Source organism: Lampetra fluviatilis, chromosome 11 (genome assembly GCF_964198595.1).
Source record: "Lampetra fluviatilis chromosome 11, kcLamFluv1.1, whole genome shotgun sequence".
Taxonomy (NCBI): domain Eukaryota; kingdom Metazoa; phylum Chordata; class Hyperoartia; order Petromyzontiformes; family Petromyzontidae; genus Lampetra; species Lampetra fluviatilis.
In genome coordinates, this window is record NC_136285.1 from 8741698 (window position 1) to 8763258 (window position 21561).

The window sequence follows — 21561 nt, forward strand, 5'->3', positions numbered from 1 at the left end:
GTGTTTAAACGTCCGTTTCGTAACGCGAAGAATTGTGCGTTGGGCATCGGACAGATTCGGACAGACGCTTGCTCGCGGTGGGAATGAAATAGAACGCAACGCGATATCTTGGTTCTCAAGGAAAGCCATCAGCTTGTTCTATATGATAATTATATGATAATTCCTATCGGTGTTCCTGGAGGCTCAGCGCGGTGCCTCTCGAGAACGTGTCAGATATGATCGTTCTTTATTTAGCGCGCCCGCTGGACCTCGTACAGCTTCGGTCAGTGTGCTAGATTTATGACGGGGGTTATTTAATTACGGCTTCAAAGGCATGAGTTAATTGAAAACGATTGATTTTTTTTAAACCAGTAATAGCATTATAAAGTCAAATTTAAATGTATTATTATACAGTAGCATGTGCAGATTTAGAGAATTGATTGCGATCTGGACACTTTAAGAACACACAAGGTGTTTCCATTGGCATCGCACTTGTCAAACCTAAGCGCTTGTTTGAAACGTGCTGAACTTATTCCTTCTTTGTGAGGTTGCCACACAATTTTCACGTACAAAAATCATCTGCAAAGCATCTCATTCGAGGCTGTGTCATAAGACGCCACTCATTTTTCATGAGTTTTACTCAGCTATATATTTGTTTTAAATGGAGCTGATGAAGCTGGTGCTTTAGGTGTGGTGGGGAGTGAAAATTAAATGTCCTTTCACCCTGTTACCATCACGGCTCATTGTTTTTTTTTAATTGGGGTTGCCTGTAGTGAAAGCAACATGAAAACAAAGCATCACTATGCTACCGATGCCATTAGGCTCATTAAAACAAGACACGATGATGCCTTGTTTTTCTTCTATTAAAACAAACCAAACCTGTTATATAAGCCCCGCGTTACTACGAATAATAATTTACAATCTGCTAACTCTCTGGTGGAAGTAGGCCTCGCCACGGCGTGTCAGTCACGGGGAGTTGTTTCACCATACTTCACCACGCCGGTCAGCATGGATTAGTGAAGGTGGTGGAAGCTCAAGACTGGTTCAAGATATTACTCACTGCTGGTGTTAGCAGTGGCTGGCAATCAAACACAGGTGACCAGGTGATTAGCAAAGCACGCTAACTATTGTGCCTACTCACCACATTTCTGTGGCTTAACTGAATAGCAATCACAAAAAACTAACCCGTAAAAACGAAGTTTTTCACTATAAATCCTTTATATGCGTGGCATCGGTTTTATTTTATTATTCATTTCTGTTTTTCTTGAGTAAGAGTTTCATTTTTATCACATTGGTATTTTAAATTAAATATGAATTTTTTTTTTCCTAAAAAGTGGAAAATTTTGGAAAAAAAATTTCACTTAAAGAAATTGTCACGCACAACGAGTCTGTGTGCAAAATGTCAGCTCGATTGGATCACGGGAAGTGGGTTAAAAAACGACCGAAAGATTTGCACGGTCGTAAGCGCGCAAGCAAGCAAGTGAACTTAATATAAAGGATTTAAAAAACAGTCGTACCAATTTTGCCACTGATACGTGCATAGTTGTCATGGGACTGCTCAGCTTGAAGCAAAAAAAAACTTATTTATTTACTTAACCCAATGTCCATTTGTCACCGGTGAAAACGAGCCGTGACCTGCACAGGTCCGCGAGGCAGTGTTGGGCGCTGTGAGCTCAGTGAAATAGAGACAGAGTGCTGTGCTGTACGTAAAACTGTCAAATAAGAATAGCACCAATGGCCCAGATTCCATCGCGACTGGAACATTGGCACCTGTGTATCCAGGGCATGCACATGACCCGCTCTGACCATTAATGACTTTTACTGTTGCATCAGCGTTCTCAAATCTGAGTGACGGGCAGCAGAAGTAACTCAAGCAGGATACTCGTCGACGATTACGCGCCGAAGGTGCATAGGTTTGAGGCACGTGTGCAAGTTAAAGATTGCTGGGAGTGTGTGATTAACCAATGAAGGCGGTGCGCCTAATGCAGGCATGTCCAAAGTCCGGCCCGGTCTTATAATGTGTTAGTTATGGCTCGCCAGCTCTGTCAGAATAAATACATCATAAAACTCATGGAAATGTAAGGTATTCTATACAGTTTGTTCAATGTTATCTGACTGAATGAAAGGCAGAATTGCGTTTTTAGAGTTGTTCCCGTCTGCCTGAGTGGCTTATATTTGGTTACATTGTCATTTGAAAAATAAAGGTAATTGTGACAATGAAATTGTTTTATAACAGTGTGTATTTCCACGTAACTTTTGTGGTTAAAACAATGTCAGAAGGAACTATTGGCCCCCGGGCATCTTCACTTTTGCAAAGAGGGCCAAATGTGGCCCTCTTTGCAAAAAAGTTTGGACACTAATCTTAATTTTGGAGCTTTCGTGACTGCAGGAATTATTCTTTGGTTATTTCGGTAAAGTCACGTATAAAGATAAAATAATAAATTAAATAATAGCATACGACGTTTCGATCGCAACACAAGCAATCATCATCAGGTATAATGAAATAGCGACATAAAATCTAACCAGAAAACTATAGACAGACATATAAGCAGACAGATATCACCAAGATACATAGAGCGAGCAACACAGGTACAGAGAGGGGTGATCGTTTGGACACCCCTGGCCTAATGTAAGGAAATTGACTTCTTGGTTTATATTTGTGCAAAGCTCGTCCACGGGCCCAGGTCGGGTATTTTACTTGTTGGTACCACCTGAATGTGGCATTACTTCAGTAGCTCCTGATGTGGCCAAGAACAGTGAATTATGTGATAACCTTTTGAAATGAGTGAGGTTATCTGGTAAGTCACTCGTATTCGCCGTATAAATATGATGGTATAACTAACATTTTGCTACCTTGGGTGATGCCAGTTCCTGCTCTGGCCTGTCTATCTGTCTGGTTGTGCCGAATGTGTCCGTTGATTTCAAAGGATAAGCAGTGACTTGCTTCGTTACATTTCGATTTAAAGCTTTCGTGACTGCAGGGATTCATCTTCTTGGTTCTTTCGGTAAAAAATAAAATAATAAAAATAAAACATAATAAAATACAATTGTATTTTATTATGTTTTATTTTTATTATTTCCCTTCTACGTGACTTGACCGAAAGAATCAAGAAGTTGCTTCGTTGTATTTTGAGTCTGTGTTCAATGCCACGTCAATTCTCTGACCGAATTAACATGACCCCCCCCCCCCCGGCTTCTTACGGAAAACGGTGATAACATTCTTTAGGGATTCTCACAAATTCGTTGCCGTGATTATTGTTAATTGTGGTGGATATTTATTCATTCTCACGAGAAACATATGTTAATTATGCATGATTTTTAATTGCATTTCTGGCTAGTAATATTTGTTTTATATGCAGTCGCTTTAAATGGGTTATGATTAACGATCTATTTATTTTCAGATCGCTTTAGTTGGCACTGCCGATACAAGACCGTACTTGCTTATATTAATATGCTTCGAGTTTGTGGGTGTGTATGCATACATGACACCGGCTGTCGTATATGCCCTGCAGATTGTATAACACGTTTGTATATGCAGCGTAACGTTTCAATGAAATTCAAGCCGTGTAATTCAATCATTGCCCTGTCTCCTCAAGGTTACAGTGCGGTGTGACCCAATCACCCAGACACATCACGCGCAGATTCTCACTCGGGCGCGGCAGTAATTAAAACAAAAGCACCATCGAACCACGCAAAGAATAAAAAGTCGCGTGCCACACGCCGTTTCGGCACGCGCGTTGTTTAAAAGCAATAATACGAAAAATAAAATACGACAGGGTCGTAAGTAGCAACAACAACAACAACAAAAATAAACAAAACACACGCAAACGTTTCATATTTTTGGCCTCTGCTCAATTCTCTCTCTCTGTCTCTCTCTCTCCCTGGAGTAGTCGATGTGCAGGCCTCTCCCACTGCTCAGTATATTTATATCTTCCCTTGCCTTGGCACCCAAACAAACCGAGCTGCTGTCGCTATGGGCGCGGGGTTCAAGTGTCCCACACGTCCCAGCGCGAACGGCCAATGGAGCAGCAGCCGCCGCTTGCGCCTGTTTCTGGGCGAAGCCGTCGTGGGCCACACATTGAGTGGAGAGGGCATGGGGAGGGAGGTTCACCCAAATGCGCACGCTTGCATATGGGGTGGGTGGGGGGGTCCTACTGATAATGTACGCATAGGAAACGGAGGGGGGGGGTGAAGCTTCGATAATTCACTGGTCAAAAAAAGAAATTCTGGCCTGGACTTTTGCAGCTGTTTTAGACTAATTTCAGGGTGCTGATTTCAAATCTGATCTCAGATTTGCTCTATCACATCTCATTTGTATGCTTTCGGCATACCCCATTTTCATTGATTGTACCCGAAATTAACTCTGTCACTTATGATTTCAAGTTGTTGCGAGTCAGTGACTGCTTTAGTGTTAAAATATGGTGCTGTATTTTTAGGATAGGGTGTTTATAATATCATTGTATGTAGATATCCACATTTATTTAATATTTTTCTTCTGCAGTTTTTATTGGAAATGCAATATTTGATATTTCAAAAACCTGATGTGATAGACAAAAAACTGATACCAGATTTGGAATCAGCACCCCAAAATTACCTTAAACCCGTTGGAATACCTTATGCCAGAAAACGTGTGTTGACCAGTGCAATAATTTGTCTACATTGGCCTTCAAAGGAGTTAGATAGTCCGGCGGTGGACTATCTGTTTGCTTAAACACGTGAATATTATTCATCCTTGATCGTATCTGCGCGGATTAAATATCGGCCGTTCTATAGGATTTGGGGGGGGGGGGGTGCGTCAGGCGTACGTACGCAGGTGGGGGGGGGGGTGTAAAAAGTACGCGTACGTACAGGGAGGGGGGGGTCAAGTTTTGACAGATGTTTGCGTACCTACTCAATGGATGGCCCCTTACCCCCCACCTCCCCATGTGCAACCCGCTGCTTCGCTCAGAGCAGGACGAAGAAAGGGCCCATGTGTCGCCCGTGTGTTGCTGCATCTGCTTCTTCTTAGAAAGCCCTCGAGCCACGTAATCCTTCCAATAATTATATTTTAATTGGCCTGCATCAGCTGACAACAAACGTACGGGGGGGGGAGTTGTATTTCGATACAAAGCACACCATGGCCAGGTTTGTAGAGGAGACGGGTTAATGTCACTTTTGTTTTATGCTGGTAGCCGTGGTGTCAAGTCTGTGCTCAAAGTTATACTTAGCTCCGATTGAATGGAGGCTCTGTATTCTGTCACTCATGCCCGAGACTTCATAAGCTCCGTGTTTGGTCAGTTCCAATGCACAACAATTTTAATCCAATTAGTGTTCCTTTCAGCAAGTAATGCTAGCTCACTTTCATTGTGGAGTGGATTCCAACTGCTTTGTGCCTTTAATCGTGATGCAATTACGTACAGTGCTATAATTTGGGTGATTCTCATTTTAAAACCAGGTGAAATCCCACTGAGGCTAAAAGTTCCTTTACCGAAGTGAGACCTGGGTCACAAAATGGATACAGCGCTCATGTGAATAAAAAGTCAAAACAATAGGATGCAGGAAAACAAAATACAGATTCACCTTACGTATAAATAATTGAGCAAACGGTAAGAACAACAAGGTTACTGCAAACATCGCGTCAAAGTAGCAAAGTCATGATAAAATAGTATTTCACAGGGTGCAGTGGTGGGACGCTGATTATCGCATTGCGATAAGAATCAGTGGTGAGCAACATCTAAACCTGTGCATTGGCCGCACTGACCAACACGGTGAAGTATGGCACAAAACAACCAACAAATGGCTCAACATTATTGTGATGCAGTTTCCATGTGTGCTTGTTTGTGCAAGGGCCATCAAGATCACTGCAATCGATCGTTACGCCTGCCTGTGCCACATCACACCTCATGGGACAGCATCGGTGAGAAAGCAGGGCTTCCAGTTTTTTTTTGTGTGTGCGGTAAATAACCAAACATCTAGATAGATGAGCCCAAAAGTGCCCCATTTGCTAAAGTGGAGCCCTTGAACTGTGGGGGAGCGGTAGTGCAGCGTTTAGCGCGCTGCGCTACGAACCCGGGAATGCGAGTTTGATTCCCTCTCACGGCCAACACCAGTGACGATTTCCTGAACCGGTCCTGCGCCTCCCCTCAAATGATTACCTGGTGCAGTGTGTAAACATCGTCACGAGGGAGACAAAGGCGGCTGGGCGTGGTGCTGGCCACCCACTCCCTCGTGTGCCGTGCCAAACTTCACAGGTGCTCACTAACAACACTTTACCCAACAATCTGTTAAGAATATACGGGGCATCTTTGTCTTTGTTTACTTCATCCACCCCCCGCCACCCCAACAAAGACCCCCACCAATAGAACTGCCCTTGAACTGATCGGCGTATTCATTGACCGTGCCCTTTATAAAGCACCACGCGTGTTGACCATCAGCCCTCGCGCCAATAGTGCAGGCTATTTACTCACAAGCGAGCTCGTGTTTCGGCTCAGTGAACATTGGCTGCGCTGAGAGCTCGCGCAGTGGAATTCTGTTTTGCGGAGTTCGAAACGGCTTGCTCAGGTGAGGGTTTTTTTTTGTTCCTTCCGTGGAATGAATTGCCCGTGTGCCTATGCAGTGGCGGCGCGAGACGTCAGCAAGCCGAGAAAAATCGTGGGAGGGGGGGGGGAAGTGGCTCAATGGGCATTGTGTTCAAGAAAATAAATAGGGGCACGTAAAATCATCATCATTATTATCCATGGTCAATCCACTGCTGGATGAAGGGCTTCCCAAGCAATTGCCACCTCTCACACTCCACCTGGCACCTGCACACAAACTGGTTGTATCACCCCATGAAATCACAGTTCTAATTCAAATCCTGAAAACATAAGATAAAAAATATGAAGCATCCGATGAATCTCTCTCATCTCTGCTTTGCACCTATCTCGTCACCTTCCTAAATATAATTGTTGTCCACATTTCTCTGAATTTTGACTTAAAACTTTCGTGACTGCAGGAATTCATATTCTATGGTTCTTTCGGTAAAGTCACGTAGGTAGATAGAAAAATTCTAGATTTGAAGCTTTCGTGACTGCAAGTATTCATATTCTTAGGTTTTTTCGGTAAAGTCACGTAGGAAAATTTTAAAATTAAAATTAATAAAAGTAAAATAAAAATAAAAGAAAAATTTTGTTAACTTTTATTAATTTGAAATTTTTACCTACGTGACTTTACCGACAAAACCTAAGAATATAGATAGAAAAAATAATAACAATACGTGACTTTCCCGAAAGAACCATAGAATAGACATGTCACTGATTTCGCTACACGTCTATTTCTGGGGGTCGTATCTCACGAGGATCTCATAAAGTCAGACACAATTTCTGCTTAGGCCCCCACCCAATGAGCCATCACCACCACCGCGCCTCTGCGTGGCTCTTTGTTTTGTTTCCACGGAGCAGCAACGGCAGCGTGGCTCGATCGGCGGCCCCGCTGCTGCCTCTGCTGCCTTTGCTGCGTGGGGTATTTGTTGAAGCTTGCCCCGAGTGCGTCTCACAAGCCGTGCCCAAGGCAACCCGGGCGAGCATGAGGGCCTCGCTGCCTGGCCACATCACCACGCGCGTCTCTCTCCCTGAATGAAAGGGGCTTTGCTGGAAACCGATCATTATTAAACACTGACCACGCTTGCTGCCATTCGTGTGTGTAATGTTTCAGAGGGTTATACTATACTGGTAGAACGTGGGGTTTTTTTTCGGAAGGCGTTGCTGCCGACGTGTTAATGGTCAGCGGGCTTTGATTTTAAGTTCAGAAGTCGCGGGTTCAATCTCGTGGAGGAGCCACTCAATAGATGTGCACGTTTTTGAAAACCCCCCGGCCTCTATCCGCTCAGCACTATAAAATGGGTACACTCCAGTACAGTTAGTTGATCGGAGGATTACGTGTGGTGGTGTCAAAACAGGCATGTGGACAGCGTGAAAGAGTAGGCCAAACACTCTCTGGATGGTTGCCTTTGAGCTCTTCTGTCAGCGACCAAGCTATTGCACGTGATGCCTTATACCTATGATTTAAGATATCCTGACGAATGCTATTGGCATGATTGTGCTGATTTTCTGCACACTGATTCTCATCATTATTTCCATCTTTCCTTTCGCACGGAACATGGTAGTGATGAAGACGTTCTGCCTGCAGTGGCGTGAGCAAGCAAAAGCAGGGGCTGTACCTTTACCATATTTTAAATAATATGTAGCGTTCAACTCCCCCCACCCCACCCCCCCCAGTTCCACTGTAGAGACACAATAGTTCACTCTTCGCAGCACCTCGTTGAAGTACCTGATGATAAAGGGTGCAAAAATCACCCACGCAGCCGAAAGATACATAAAATGAAAAGGTCTTCCTTACCCCTCAAACCTTTAAAATAATTGCAAACCAATATTCGCGTGACACATGTATTTACCCGTTGCGTAGCATCGCCGTTAGTCAACGTACAGTGGTTCCTCACGTTTAACTTTAATTCCAACTTTCAAGACGTGCGTTACATAAATCCTCGTGGGGCCTTCTCGAGCGCACGCCAATTACGCAACGGGCAAAGATTAAAATTAAACGCGTTCAGCAGAAGCAGCTGCTTGTCCGTTGGCTAATATTGGTGGCGTAAGAACGTGGCACAAATGGTGATTCTCGGTGTCGGTGTCTGAACGGTGGCAGTCTGAAGCAGTTATTTTGCGAACACCTTTTCTGAAATGCCCCACTTGATGCATTTCCAACGGCCTTAATTTTAGTTTGCCCTTGATGTGTTCATGCAAAGTCTGCTTTTGCCACTTGTGGCTCCGTCTGGAGGAGGCTACACATTAAAAACTGGAACATGTGTATGCATATTTTTTTTGGGTAAAGTCACGTAGATGGTTCAAGGAAATTAACAAAAAAACTACGATGTTTCTATCACAACACAAGCGATCGCCTTTCCTCCTGATGACGGGCGCTTGTGTTGTGATCGAAACGTCGTAGTTTTTTGTGATTTTCTTTGAACCATCTACGTGACTTTACCGAAAGACCCAAAGAACATGAATTCCTGCAGTCACGAAAGCTTTAAGTCAAGATGTGTATGCATGTATGTTGAACTGCGTTCGCACCGTACGTAGCCAACCGTTCTAATCGGAGGTGCGGGGGAAGGACAACAAATCATGGCAAGAATAATATCTGAATACGTGAAGACGGTGAGAACTACATGTACACACACTGTCTTGGACGCTGTGTTATTGTACAACTGACAAAAAAACGGACTTTTAATCTCGCGGGAAGACTTTCAGATTTCCCACGGCAGCAACTTGAAAAAGATGACTATGCAGGGGAGACCAGGCTGGGTGGCAAGCTCGCTACAAATCTCTTCATTTCTCAGAAAGAGTGTAACATTTTAGACTGGTTCATGATTAATGCATGTGGTAATGCAGAGGACATTTTAATGGACTAGCTAGGTTCGTTTTTGATGGACGATACAGTAGTGACCATTTTAAAGGGTATAATTTCCCCTTCATTTTAAAGAGATGGGTGTTTGAGAGACTGGTGATTGTCCATGTTTCTAGTAGAGGAAGTTGGACTCGTCAAATCAACAATGGCCTTTCAACGCACTGTAATCACATGAGGGAGGTGCCAGGAATTTCACCCACCCACCCACACAATCACCCACCCACACAGGATATGGTACGCGACTTTGAAATGCAGAAAATAATTTTACAACAAAGTCTTGGACATGTAGTCATAGTCTGGAGGTCGCAATGGGCGAGGCATGTGTGCAGGAGAGATGAGGGCAGTGTAATACCGAGACAGGAATTTGAGTGGCACCTAGAGGATAGTTGTCAAAAAGGAACAACTCAAGCCACGTGATGGGATTCTATGACAGTGGACCTTGTAAGTCGAGTAGAAGGAAAGAAAAGGCCTGGTAGGAAGGAAGAAACCATTGAAAGGTGTCGAGGTATCCGTGGCATTGGGCATTATGACCGTTGACCTTTACAGAATGGTGGATATTCACAAGATTTCAAGAAGCCCACGGTTGTGTGCAATATTTGATTAGCGTCAAACATTAAAGGCAATTAACAGTGTTGGGCACCTATGAACTTTGAGGTCAAGGTCAGCCGTGAGAATTCAAACCTTCGCATAGCTCTGCTCTGAGAATGCATAGCTCGTACGTTGTCAGTGGGTCATCACCGGTCTCATGTCACGCTGGCAGCCTCATCAGCTGCATTATTGGGTTTAAAGTTTCCAGGACAATCGGCCATCATCAACGTTAACCATGCTCAATCCACTGCTGGATGAAGGCCTCCCCAAGCTACTGACGCCTCTCGTGATCCTGCAATGTAACAATTCACCAAACACCTTCAAAATTACTGATTTCATCACTCAACTTCCTCGGCAGACATCCTTTCGGATGCGTTCCATTCCTTGCCTGGAACTCGATTACACTGGTCAACACACTTTTTCTGGCATAAGGTATTCCAACGGTTTTAAGGTAATTTTGGGGTGCTGATTCCAAATCTGGCATCAGTTTTTTTCTATCCCATCAGGTTTTTGAAATATCAAATATTGCATTTCCAATAAAAACTGCAGAAGAAAAATATTAAATAAATGTGGATATCTACATAAAATTATATTATAAATACACTATCCTAAAAATACAGCACCATATTTAACACTAAAGCAGTCACTGACTCGCAACAACTTGCAATAATAAGTGACAGAGTTAATTTCGGGTAAAATCAATGAAAATGGGGTATGCCGATAGCATACAAATGAGATGTGATAGAGCAAATCTGAGATCAGATTTGGAATCAGCACCCTGAAATTAGTCTAAAACAGCTGCAAAAGTCCAGGCCAGAAAAAAAATGTTTTTTTTTTGTTGACCAGTGTTATTATTTTTGGTTGAATTCCAAGTTAGCATCTCTGCACTCTTCTTTCAGATGTTGTTCTATGCATTTTATTTGTGACCACGATGTTTCTGAACCTCAGCCATGGCCACATTACTTCTCCTGAGTTCAAATGTCCCCCCTGGGAAGGTAGGGAAATTAGCCTTATAAAGTCACCATCCGTCGGCTGCTCAAACTGGCCAGATATAAATATAATTGACGATATCATTAAATAACAGAGAGATGGGGACACAAATGTAAAAAGGTTCCAGGAGACATAAAAATATATATTTGACCCCATGCTGTCACTGCAGGATTATAACTCGGCAACAGACAATAAATTACTCTGTCACGTGACCACACCCCGTACACAACACAACCTTGGGTCTCATCGTGGTATCACTTTGATGGTAGAGTCAAGCTATATTTATACTTAACTTTGAATTCAGAGAGACGTACGTGTTTGGTTTCGTTAATAAGCTAATGCAATAATGCACTGATGTAGACTGTGTATAATTTTTTGTATCATTATATATATTTTTTTCGTCCTATCTTAATAGACACGGTGAACAAATGATAGTATGCATGAATGTCGTGGATCTTGCTACCCGCTCGGTTATCTGCAAATTGACTCCACATATCCGCAGGACAAAATGCAGATTATCAGATTCATTGGCTTCGAGACTCCTCTTATCTGTGAAAAATTAGAGGCTACTCAGACGCCTTTTCGCAGGAGGAAGAATAATACAGTAAAACGTTGGATTGCGAGCATAATTCGTTCTGGAAACGTGTTTGTAATCCAAAGCACTCATATATCAAAGCACTCGTATATCAGTTGTGATCACGTGACGCTCGGCAGACAAAGCGTATACACGTACTGCTCGTATTGCAAGACCTCGCTCGTTTATCAAATTAGTATTTATTTAAAAATTGTGCTCGTCTTGCAAAACACTCGCAGACCAAGTTATTTGCAATCCAAGGTTTTACTGTTATAGGAATATTTTCAGATCCTATAGGTATCGTGGATCATGCGGGTAATAGGGTCACGGGTAATAGGGTCGTGGATAACCGAAGTTCTCCTGCCATAGCAATGGGCGGGCAAAGGTTTGACCTGATTTTGTCATTGTGAATGTCAAATACAAGCGTTGTGTCTGGCAGCTGTGTGTGTGTGTGTACACAAGCTTCACTTGCTGTGGGAATTAACGTTTGTTAACTTTCCCACCATGCCTCCGTGGTTGGCTAAGTACGGTGCAAAAGAAGTTCAACATACATAGATGCACACCTACAGAATTTTAAGTGATCAATTGCTGAACAGCCTAGACCAAATCTACCTCTGTTGTCATGATATCTACTGAACTGCAGTGGATCAATCAGTTTCAAGGACAATGCATATATTATCAGAGTATGTTTTTGTTTGCATTCTGACCACAAGTATTGTGGTTAATGCAGACATGATTCCTTGTAAAAGGTTTCAGTTTGGTGTTTTAACATCTTAACACCTGTTTTGTTGCCAGAAAAAAAGGGGGAAACCTCTTCTCATTTTGGTACCAAAATGAGAAGATGATGGATCAGAAGAATTGTGTTTATCACACTTTCTAATATACATATTCAACTGAGTAGGCTTAAAATTATTATATTGCAAAATGGTAAAGCTTCAGGGGACATCACAAAAGTAAGTTTTGCTGCTCCAGAATGTTTTTGGTAAATCTTTGAATAGATCTAGCTTCAATGCATCACTATATTGGCTTGGGGGGGGGGGGGAGCGGTGGTGCATTGCTTATCAGCCTCCTCTTTGAACCTCGCGACCTGAGTTTGATTCGGAGATATCGCTAATATCGGTGGCATATGATATCTTACCTAGCCCTGGGCCGCCCAAATCATCTGCACCAAATCACACTGAAGTGTGAAGTATGATCAAACCCCCACGTTTTGACATGGTGCGACGGGATGCCGTGTTAGTCATTGCGAAAATCACGAGTTGGTATCGGCCAAATTCCGCATTTAATTTTTCTCTCAGCACATTTTTAAACAAAGGCAACCATGAACAGCATCTGACTCCATCGAGTGTCATAAACACGGGGTGTGGACTCATATGTCAATGCCAAAGGGTGCCATGATAAAGGTAAAACACATCCTCGAAGATTGTGACATCTAACCGTAGAGTTTCATCAGTTAACAGTAAATGTTTACTCATTCAGGTTAGCAGATTGTGCTCATGAGTGAGGGCATGAAGTCCACGCTGCTTGGTTTGTACAGCCAGTCTCGCCTCTATCAGCCCATTGCATTTATGACCTGGGGTCGTATACAAACATCTGCAGAAGGTGGTTACATTTCAAATAAGATATTTTTCATCGCAAGGCTTGGTTTGCAGTGAAGCCGAATTGCCCGTATATTGCGCTGATAAAGTGGTCACGTGGTGTAGTTGGGATTTTTCCGACGAGCTCTCACTAAAGTTCACGAGTGACCCACAATTGATCGTTCTGGATGGAGGGCGAGATGCGTGCTCATGGTGGACATTAAACTGAGACACCAGTGGATTTGGCAACCAAAAGAGGCTTGCCAAACTCGCGTTGTTTTCTTCGTTAACGTGGCCATGTGTGCGTTTCAGTATGTGACTCATCTCTTCCTAATGTACGGGAAAAGTAGACTTTGACTTGAAATTAGACTTTTGACCCAGTCTAACGACAAAAACTCGGGGCCCCTTTTGTGTTGATTATTGTAATGGGCGCCTCTGGTTACGTCTGACCATTCAGATTTGGAGAAATCTAATTATGGCTCTCCTGGGTGTTGCCGGTTGCACTGCGGCTCTCCTGCGTGATGTCTGACATTTTGCTGAACGTCATGAGCGTTCATCAGTTTAGTTCATGAAGAAGCTCCCAGCATGTGGAGCGCAACATCGGACATCGTGCCCAACATAGACAAATATCCCCCGTATAGCCTTGACAGACTGTTGGGTAAAGTAATGTTTGCACCTGTGATTGCCGGCATGGCACACGGGGGGGTGGGTGGCCAGCAGGCTGAGTCGATTTAGGGGAGGCCCAGGACCGGTTCAGATAATCGTTACTGGTGTCGGCCATAAGAGGGGATCGAACTCGGAACGCCGGGTTCGTAGCACAGCGCGCTAACTACAATACAACCCGCAAACACAGCAGAGAGCTGTCCAGCATATACTGCGAATACCTACGCAGTTAGGACATTTCAGTATTCGGTTCATATTGTGCGCTGGTGAGCAAATGACACAGGATGGGTCCGACCTATCGGATATCTGGAGGTAAGCGGTGTTGGACCTGATAAGCGTTTGGATGGACAACCACCGTGCTTACCAGGTGTTATAGGCTGTGGATCTACACTCAGAGCACGAAGGGACAGCACATACAAATCCACCGTTGTACAGTACGTCTACACCACACATCTACGCTTCACACCTTCACCCAGCCACAGTGACCAGCATGGTGATGTCTTGTCAAAATCTCCACGGCCCACACCGCCCTCATGCAGCAGCGGATTGAGCAAGGGCTGGACATGTGCGTGTAAGGATGAGCAACCTTTAAACAGAAATAAATATCTTACATAAGCGCCCACGTTTCTAAATGCGTGTTTGCAATGCATGGTATTTACCGAATGACTGCAATTTGTTGCTCTGGTGTTGTTTAAATGTCTATTAATGAGATATTTGTTTTACACGTGCAAGGTGAACACCGCCGAATTATAAATATAATTTCGTTGGAAATGCCAGACCTAATTGGTGAAAGGAGTGGGTTCTTTAGTCACAGGGCGAGCACTTGTTTTGATGTTGGTTATGTAATGCGATGCATTGCTTCTCCCATTACTCACGGCAAATAGGCAGTGGTTGTTTAAACACCACTGGCCAGACATTCTCACATGAGAGCTTCGCGTTCCTCCGGATATTTGTAGTTCAGAATCGAATGATTCAGCGAGCACAAACACATTACTTATTCCGAGTTGCATTTCATAATATGACACGTACACTCCTTTATCAAGGCCTCTCCACGCTCTGTGTCGTTCAGGAGGAGTTGGTTCGACCACACTTCGCCACGCTGGTCAATGTGGGTTCGTGAGCGCTGCAGGACCAGTTCACACGTCACTCGCCTCTGCTGTTAACCGTGGTCAAATATCAAACTCAGATCACCAGGTTCATTGCGCAGTGCGCTAACCGCTTTGCCATCAGCCCCACCACAATGAATAACGCATTGACGTGTTGTTCAAAAGTGTATTGTGTGATTGCTTGTCTGGCATTAATTTGACTAAGGGGCATTCATTTATATTATTATGAACAGCGAAAGATAATTGCACTCTTTGCATTTTAAGACGATACATTAGCACAAACGGGATAATGATGTAAGGTGTTTAACATACATTTTGCAACAAACTCCAATAACGTGGAGTATCTTTCCTGGGCTAGAGTGGAATTCGAGCCAGTGAACTCTTGTGATGTGATGCCAAGACGAAAGAATAATAAACTCTGGCTATTAAAATAAATAACTCTATTTATTTTAAAAAAACTGGGTTTTATTACAAAAACCCATTACACTTTTTTTTGCAGGCACGGGAAATAGCTGCTGTAAACGGCCATGAGTCAGTGCACTGCACCATCATCCACTGGATCCACAGTCTCGAGATAACAATTGTGATTTTGAGTCTAAGGTTGTCAAGTTCAAACTCCGCCAACCACTGATAATGTACGTACAGTACGTGGCGAGCACATATTGCAAAACGCACCAGTTAACAGCGCTGCAAACATTGGTGGTTTAAGATTCGCTTCGCTCGTCATATGCTATAGCCTTTTTGAGGTCACTCAATGCCATGCAGATGGCATCTTCGCGCCTATCATCAAATCGCCCCGAATGCGCCCAGCACCAACAGATCTCAGAAGCTAAACAGGGTTGAGCCTAGTTATTAGTACGTGCTGATTGCCACTGTGGCGAGATGTTAACTACCTCGCCTGGTATGCAGGAGGGCGTGGGTTCGATAACCGACCCTGATTGCCTGTATATTTGGAGTTTCCATGTCTCTCTCCTCCCCGTGGTCGTGTGGATTTTTCTCCAGGTCCTGTGGTTATTTTCCCTTCACATTTAGAAACGGTATTTGGCTGCTATACATTTCCACGTGATAAGCCACTTAGTTGAGCGATCATTTGTGGCAAAGTCGCTTCTGAAAAAGAGCTATATAGTTCTAGATTTGAAGCTTTCGTGACTGCAATGATTTATACTCTTAAGTTTTTTCGGTAAAGTCACGTAGGTAAAACATAAAATTATTTTCTTCTATTATTACTTTTATTAATTTTAATTTTTACCTACGTGACTTTACCGAAAAAACCTAATAGTATAGAGCTATATAGCTCAGTGGGCCTTACCCAGCAAAATGAAAATAGTAAAACTAATTAGTATTACATGGATGACAAGGTATTGTAGGCTTGGAGTTTGAGGTGGACTGATAGATGACAGAATAGCGTGGATTCTCGAATCGATTTGTGTAGAGCTTTTAGTGTTTCCCCCTTTTACATGCCAAAACATCTCAATGCAGGATCCTCTTGAAAAATATAATTTGAGACCCAGCGAGGCTTTCTTTGGTAATTGAAGAGGAAAACTTTTATTATTATAGATGCCTGTTACCCACATCATCCCAAATCTCCTCTCTAACGTTGACACTGAATAGCAATAAGCTGTCATCTAAGTCATGATTCATTAATAAAAAAAATATAGTCATCCGTGCAGTGGAAACTGCGGTGATGACGAGTCGGCGTCGCTGAATATCACACTGCACTTATCACAAGAGTGGGACATTTTTCTCGATAAGATCATCACTTGCGTTTCCTCCTCAATTTAACTCTTGCTTGTTTTTTTTTTGCGGATGCTGCCAAGGTGTGATGCTGAGCGCACTGCACCTTGCAATCCACAGTCCGCTGGTTCGATCTCCCCGGAGCAGCATTTGAAGAAATGGGCAAGTTTCTTACATCCCCTCTGGCCATTCATCAGTCGAAATTAGTAGTCGCATGTATATTTGTTTGTTGAACTTCTTTCGCACCATACGTAGCCAACCGCGCTAAGCGGATCACAGTCGGTCGGCGGGTGGCATGTGGTGGGGTAAATTGTGGTTACTTAAACCTCCTCCATGACTTCTGGGCCAGTGTGGAAGAGTAGGCCAAATACTGTCTGGAGGAAGGGCTTTCTGGACTTACGTCTAGTGGAGACCCTTCCATCGGCAGTGGCGTAAACAAGAAGTTGCACAACTGCATGTTGATTTACTTGCAAAGGGGTTAACTATGAATTCAAAGTCATTGACCTGCATGGAGGGCCTCATTTAAGTCGATTACTTTAACAACCGGGCAACCCAGCCAGATGTCACCGTACCCTCCACTCACTCACGCAACATACACTCATCACATTCTGCACGCTGACACCCCCGCTGCCCCCTCGGGCCCAAACCATAAACCCAGTCTGCCCGCCCAGTCGGTGTGAAATGCCAGCCATTCTTCGCCTGCTGACCATGGCCAATCCGGCTATATTCAGGGTGCCTGCCCGTGCTATGCTTAGCACTCACCCCACATAATATGGGAAGCCTCAAAGCTCCATATCACTTGAGACCAACACTTAGCTCTGACCATTTCTGTCATGTGTCGCCCAGAATGGTTTCTTGCATATGTCCATGTATTTATTTTTCTGTCTGTCGGGTACTGCTCTGCTTCCAAAGTTCATTAGGCCACCCTAATTTAATTATGCAGCGGCTTTTTTTGGTTCACTTATGCATGTTTATATTCACTCATCATTGCTCTTTGGAGCAATATGCCCAGCCAAATGTGAATGCCACACATAAGAGTTTAACAAATAGGGTTTTGCAGTGATGAGTACAGGGCTCGTAGGCTCATATTGTAGCTGCCCAGACCAGGAAGTTTTGGAGCCAACTCAAAATATTGAGAGGGTGATCATTTCATTCACACGCACACGCGTGTGTTATTGTAATGATGCCACAGTGAAGGGCAAATAGTATATGAAACCACTTTTGGGTCTCCCCTAGGTCAACTCAGCCTTAAATTAATTCCTGGTGTGGTATGTAAACATCAGCACCTGGGAGACAAAGTTAGGTGGGCGTGGTACTGGCCCACTACACACCCTCGCGTGCTGTGATGGCCTTAAGAGGTCCTCACTAGCAGCAGTTGCCTCAGCAGTCTGTAAGATTTAATAAGGAATCTCTGCATGTTGAGTGGCGGTGCAGTGGTTAGCGTACTATTCCATGAACCTAGAGATATGAATTTGACTCCTGGCCACAACTCACATCAGTGGCAATTTTCTGATCCAGTCCTGGGCCTCCCGTAGGTTGATTTAGCTTCAAATGAGTACCTGGTGGGCGGCAAAGGTGGGTCGGTGCTAAACACTCCACCACCTCTTGTGCCGTGTCAGCCTTAATAGGTGCTCGCTAACAGCATAATTTATGTGCAAATGGACAGGATGCAAAGCCTCGCGTGACTACCTGTCGGGCAGATTAATCACTGCCGGAGAATTGCTCGCGCCCCGACTACTTCCCGTGACAATGCAGGATCATTTCTTACGTTGATCGCTTTGAGTAAACGCTCGCGATCTGCACGATATTCCAATTCTTACAGGTGGTTCGTTTGGTACTGAGCCACGTGTATGTGTCTGCTCGAGACTCGATCTACCTTCAGATCAATCTCGCCAGGCTCAGCGTGTGCTCTTGGGCCTGCCGTGCAGGATTGCTCGCCCAGCAAGTGTTCTTGACACGTACACTCCTTTGTCAAGGCCTCTCCACGCTCTGTGTCGTTCAGGAGGAGTTGGTTCGACCACACTTCGCCACGCTGGTCAATGCGGGTTCGTGAGCGCTGCAGGACCAGTTCACACGTCACTCGCCTCTGCTGTTGACCGTGGTCAAATATCAAATTCAGATCACCAGGTTCATTGCGCAGTGCGCTAACTGCTTTGCCATCAGCCCCACCACAATGAATAAGCCATTGACGTTGTTTAAAAGTGTATTGTGTGATTGCTTGTCTGGCATTCATTTGACTAAGGGGCATTTCTCATCCATCGCATGCCGTCTCCCGTTATCTTCATGACACTGTTTTTTGGGGGGGTTTTCAGAATGTGCGGCTAAGGTCGCGGGCTAAAGAAGCATTACGCGATGTGTTTTCCGTGTTTAAGCCAGCGTCTAAAAAAAACGGATCGTATTAATTTATTTTCCATATATACACACACACACGCGGCATACGTCTACCGTACTCCAAGATGAGACTCTGTGGGGAAATGAACTCTGTTAGTAGTCTGTGTTTTTACTGCGGTTGGCTGCGAGTTCCATGTGTGGGCATTGTGAAGAGCGGCTGTATCACCGACCAATTTACAACATACGATGACGCAGTCGCTGGACGGATGGACGAATTGTTTAGGACACGTGGGGGTGGTGGGAACCCCCAAAACAAGCATTGATTGACTTTGCGACATGTGGAAAGCTTTCGTTTCAAAACAATTCCTCGGGCATTCCCTCGCTGTGCATTTTGCACCACCCCTTGAGGCAGCATGCTGCGTGCGGCCGTGACACAGCCCAAAGTCAGCACTGCCTGCCGGTAAAAACGAAACGAGTCGTTTGAAGGACGTCAAAAACCACAAACACGTGCTTTGATTTCACTCGTATGAAGGTTCGGCAAAATCCCGTGGCACCCTGGCAACACGCGCGTCCGGGCATCCTTCAGCTGCCGACACAAAACGGACGTCAGCAACAAAAACCTCCGAGACCGTGAGAGCGCCTTTCAAGAAAAATCAAGAAAAATCACCGTTTTCGTTCGCTCTCCGAACAAACTCCACCCCACCACCGACTCCCTTGGAAGACCCCGAGACCCACGGGCGTCCGAACAAAGCATTGTCCGGGAGCTCGCCTCTCGGCGCGGCACCACGCCGCGGTCGGGTTACTTTGTTGATGCCCGGCTTGCCAGCGTGCGTCGTCGTTATGGGCATGACACGTGCAAGCTCGCCTGCTCAGGGATTCCTCGAACGCCCTTCGTCCGAAGCTTGACGATCCAGCCAGCGCTGGGAGCAGGCGATGTCCGCTTTCTAACAGCGATTATTATTATTTATCCAGCGTCCCATTGACGGTTTTTACTGGGGTCAGCGGGTTCCGACGGGGGAGAGTTGGAGGGTGCTGGTTTATTCCCAAGAATGTTTGCGGATGCCTCTTCTTAAGCGTTACCAAACTGAACGAAGCACCAAGGCAACAACTAAAGTGAATTTTTATTTTGTCGATCTAAGCGCATTGTTGTTGTTATCGTTGTGGGACTGTGCTTTCCTATAGGTAAACTTGCCCCTGCCGTAGGAATGTGGAATTTCAACCACCGGATCAGTGCCATCATCGAAAGATGAGTGCCACCTCAATGGTCACTTGAGCAAAAGAAAATAACTTGGTCTCTTTGAGTTGTACTCATGCTGCAATCAGGACGTGTATTAGACATTGTTTGACATGCCTAACAAACCTCAGGAGCCCCCCCCCCTCGTCACACGGCGTCACAAAAAGTCAGACCCCCCCCCTTAAATACGACGTCACAAAGCTCTGCCACCCCCCCCCCAAAACCATATTTCCATTTTGAAAATAAAACATGCTTCAAATCGCTTTAAAATGTTGGCATTGTAGAGCGTATTTAATGTGGCGCTGCACTCTGATGTTGTGATGTTGTAGGAGAAAACATTTATCAAAAAGTATATTTAAATAAGTAGAACGCGTTGTCTATATTTATTTAAAGTTGCGCATTTTGATGTGACGTCACATTTGTCACCCCCCCCTCGTCACACATCGTCACAAATGTCTGACTCCGCCCCCCCACAGGTGCGTGACGTCATTTATGGACGGCCCCTTAGGTGGAATAGTCTCCAGCCAATTTTCATGGCAGACAGCATTATTCATGTGTTCCTTCAAGCGACGAGTTCATTCTAGATTTGAAGCTTTCGTGACTGCAAGGAATCATATTCTTAGGTTTTTTCGGTAAAGTCACGTAGGTAAAACATCAAAATTAATCAAAATAAAATAAAATATTTTGATTAATTTTGATGTTTTACCTACGTGACTTTACCGAAAAAACCTAAGAATACGACGAGTTCATGCAGCGGCGCTCGAATGGAATTGCATTTACGCATTATTGCATTTGCAGTCGATTGTGCTGTGCAAATTCGCCTGAGATGCCTCTCCGAAGAGCACGAGATACGACTGTAAGCCAGGCTTGCGAGTGCGGAGCGAGGCAGGGGAAAAGTTGCTGTCAGTTTGCGTTAGAGCCCCCGCAACAACGACTGCGGATTAAGTCGCTCGAATGAAACGTGAAGGTTTACTTCCGCTGCGGCGATCAATGTAAATGTGGTTCATCTGAACGGTCGGCTCGTGCACACACGCACCTTGCACACAACGACGCGCACACACGTGAAACGACCTTTGCAGAGCCGTGGCTCAGTCCCATTTAGACGCAGCTTTGCATCAGCCTCACCTTAACAACTCTTTTTAACCAGTCTACACAACAAAGGCTCATTCCTAACAGCGTGTTTCAGCCGCACCGAACCTCAATAATAATATTCAGCGCCTACCTTGGCTCCTCCCACCCTCAAACAGTATATATACAAGGACTGTTTTCTTGGAATTTCTCTTACTTGATACAGCTATCGTGCTGTGACGGTTCCACCTGAAGACGAAGGCTTGTGTTGCCTCCGAAACGTCGTGATTTTTATTTTAT